The following is a 3,797-nucleotide window of genomic DNA, read 5'->3' on the forward strand; positions in this document are numbered from 1 at the left end:
CCGGGTCCAGCGAGTCCAGGCTGGTCCCTGCAAGAGCGTCGTGGCAATACTAGTACGGAACATCTCAGGGATAGCAAGGGCGTCCATCCACTCGATGGTAGTACCAATCCATCGCACCCACGTAAGTGTACCCCTCACCCCGCTGAAAGTCGGAGTGGTAGGAGGAACAGATGCGAGAGCCTCCGGGTAGGATAGTATCGTCACTTGAGCCATTCCACCTGCCAAAACGACAGGCCAACGGTCAGCACAAGTTCCAACACTTTCCCATAACCAAAACATGTATCTCAGGTCTACAGAAACGGCTAAACCTGGGCTCTGATACCACAAAATCTGTCACGACCCGCGAGCGTCGTCACCTCGCCCGCAAGCCGCGACTCGGCGGAACCAACATCACGTAGCGGGAGCATAACATATATGAATAATATAATGTAAACAAAACATTTAAAGTAAATACATAATTTACAAAACATATAATATACGAAATACGATATTATTAAAAGTGCGGAAACGTTTACAACAAAAGTGGTTATCGGAAATCTCGGGAAATTTTTCGTTTTTCTTTTAGAACTAGAAGTCGTATATCGACCCTTATACATACATATATATGTACATAAAAGCTCCCGACTTTACATACATACACGGGATATTATCTAAGGAAGAGTCGATATTATTCAAAACATTATACATATAGAGGTCTACTTCCCGAGCCAGAACCCATAGCCCGTAGGTCAAGAGATACGCGTTCCGTCTCAGTTTCCTTCTCGGTCGTCTACATTGCCGCCTTGCCCTTATCTACATTACCAAGGGACATAAAACTATGAGTCGAATGACTCAGCAAGCGGGAGTCTAGCTTATGAAAGAAAAGCAGCTAATGCAAAGCATGTGACGTGCGAACAAGCAAACAAGAATGCAGGATGCAGCTATCACCTAAAAGTGACTAATGAGCGCGCATCCTAGAATACTAGCCGTCCCGCAAGGTTATACACTCCACACTGCTATAACCTCTGGTCCGACTAGAGACCAGTTTTCAACTTCGAGCAGCAGTCGTCAACTGATCTAAGTTTTAACACATGTCTGGGATCCACTAGTGGTACTTCCTTCATCATGACGTCAGCGCCACTGGTCTCTGGCATAGTGAGCTCGCGAACCGCGACCATCACCCACTACGCCCCGGTGTGCTCAAGGCAGCTTCCGGTGAGTCTTCCAGCAAGCAATGAGCTCGCGATGCGCGACCTTCACCCATTGCTTCGAGTACTCGGCGCACGGACCGACATGGCCCGCCAAGCACAAGTCAGGGACTTGTGAGTACCACCGACACGAGTTTAAAGTTTGGGTACACTGCAGCTAGCAGCGTACACGTTAAACTTATATACGGAAGAGCGTGACGGGATAAACCCCGAAAGAAATTATTGTTTCCCTTTGAAGCTCGTTTAGTGTTTTAAGTTGAAAGCTCGAGATGTGACTCTCGAACTCTCTACTCTCGATTGAATTTGAGAGTCTATCGCTCTTCCGTCCTCTCGATTCTAACCTACTTCCTAGAGTTAGAAGAGAAGTCTAACCACACACAAAGCAAGCAAGGCTGGTTCAAGTTAGCGTTTGAACCTAACGGGCGAACCCGAGCTAAGTTTTCAAGCAAGAGTGGCCGAAGCCTTAACTTTCGAGTTTATTCATTTTTAGGCTTTTACCTACTCTTGTTTACTAGCAAGCATATGCACAAACAAGCAGGATTATACCCTTGGTAAGTAGTTGACTTATGTCTCCACACTTACCCGGAATTGTTCGATAGAACGCTTGACAAGTCCTGAAGACGTCTTGCTTCACACGTTCTTTGAGGCACCTGGCGCTTGTCGAAACGTCGGAAGAACTAGCATCCGGAGTTGAACATCCATTAGTTATTGGATTCGAGTTTACTTAAAGAGAGTAGGGTTCGTTGTCGGGATTAGAGTCGGTTCGGAATTCGAGAATTTAATTTATTATTCCCCGGTTTTTCGGAGGTTTATTCAAGACTCGCGTATCCCATATCGAGAGTGATACGAGATAACGTTCAACGAGTAATCACGAGTCTTAAATAAATCAAATAATCCGAAATTAAAAATAACCGAGAATTCCAAATGAATAATTAAATTAAATTCATAAACATTATTAAATAAATAATTCTAAATTATTTATTTAAATACTGAAAGTACATATATAAGAGTATTTAAACGCTGTAAGCGATTTAAAACTCACGAGTTAATCGAGCTTTATTTCGATAACTCTATCAACTTGAGATCTTCAGAGGCTAATCTCAACGCTCTCGACTCGTCTGGTTCCCGTCCGTCCGTCAATGTCTGTAAATCAAACCTGGAACCCAACGACGAGTTAACATCTTAAAACCAAATTCCGATATCACATAACTCAAAACCCGAACCCATAACCCAATCAAGCGAACTCAACAAAAATCCAACTGACCGGAAACGACCACAAAACTCAAATCGAGGCTCAGACTTTATCATAATTATTTGTGAACTAAAACGCATACCCGAGACCAAGTTCACGGCCACAACAAACATACGGCTCAACCAAGTCACACGGCCAAGACAACACACGGCCACACAAAGCAAACAAACAACTCACAGCTAAGACAATTACCAAGCTAAACAATTTCCAAAATCCTTCAATCATCACAGCCTCTCCTAATTCCAGGAATGAAATCACTTCAACACATCACAAGAACTCAAAATTCTCAAATCCAAATCTCAAATTTTAGAGCACACGGCCAAAACCACAATCCAAACCAAAACTCATCAAAATCCCACAATTCAATATAGCCTCAAAAATTCTGATCATAAACCACATCAACAACAACAATCAAGCTCAGACAACATTACAAACCGAGCAATTGCACCGAAATCGAACCCGAAATCAAAAACCCCCAATTCAAACCCTAGTTCATCATTTTCGGATAAATTAGGAAAAATCCGAATCAAAACTTCAAATTCAGGTTACAAACAACATCAATCGAGTTCAATGAACGATAAAAACCAATCAATTTAACCGAAATCAACTCGGATTCAAAAATCCCCAATTCAGAATTTCAAATCCTAATTTCTCAGAAAAATCAATTGGGTTTAGCTTGTTCTTACCGAAATTCTCACGAATTCGGTGTCCTCGTCGCTCGATTGTGTGTTCCCGGCGTCTCCTTCCTCGGCGGCGGTCACGGCGAGCTCGCGGCGGCGGTGTGTCGCTCGGTCTTTGCGCGCGCGGTGGCTCAGCGGTCGGTGACGCGCGAAGGAGAGGAAGAGAGAGGAAGGCGAGTGAGAGGTGGCGGTGGCGACGTCGGGGCTCGGCGGTGCTGTGCTTCCTCGGGCCGGAGCGCGCGGTGGAACTCGGTGCTGGGTGATGGCGCGCGAAGGAGAAGAAGAAGAAGAGAAGGAGAAGAACGAGGGTGATGGCGGTGATGATGGTTGTCGGCGACGAGCAGAGGAGCGGCCGAGAGTTTTTTTTCCTTTTCTTTTTTTTTCGTTTGTCCTGGTTTGCTCGTGTGTGGGTTTCGGCCGAGTGAAGCAAGGGAGAAGAAGAAGAAAATAGAGAAGAGAGAGAGAAGGGTGAGGTGGCAAGGTTTTGAGGAGGAAGTGGCCATGTGGCACCCTCATTCATTGCCACGCGTGCATACGTGGACCAATCCCCTCCTGCCACAACTCTCTCAAATCAACCCCAGCTTCTCTTTTTCTTTCACTTTCGTCCTTCAAAATATTGCATATAAGTCCTTTCAAAATAAACTCTCACAATCCTGTCCTTAATTAATTAAAAATAAT

At 44.7% G+C, this 3,797-nt stretch overlaps 1 long non-coding RNA gene across 1 annotated transcript; it reads right to left on the reverse strand.

The window, feature by feature from the left end:
• Positions 1 to 481: 481 nt before the first annotated feature.
• On the reverse strand, positions 482 to 3,539 carry LOC149383421 (uncharacterized). The gene is made up of 4 exons (XR_016301829.1): positions 3,126 to 3,539; positions 2,230 to 2,343; positions 1,770 to 1,864; positions 482 to 792 (listed from the first exon to the last, which is right to left on the reverse strand). It is a non-coding gene; the product is annotated as an uncharacterized LOC149383421 (long non-coding RNA).
• Positions 3,540 to 3,797: the final 258 nt, after the last annotated feature.

The sequence above is a fragment of the Urtica dioica genome, chromosome 10 (genome assembly GCF_054948205.1).
Source record: "Urtica dioica subsp. dioica isolate 48M chromosome 10, U.dioica_male_clone48M_v1_H2, whole genome shotgun sequence".
Lineage (NCBI taxonomy): Eukaryota > Viridiplantae > Streptophyta > Magnoliopsida > Rosales > Urticaceae > Urtica > Urtica dioica.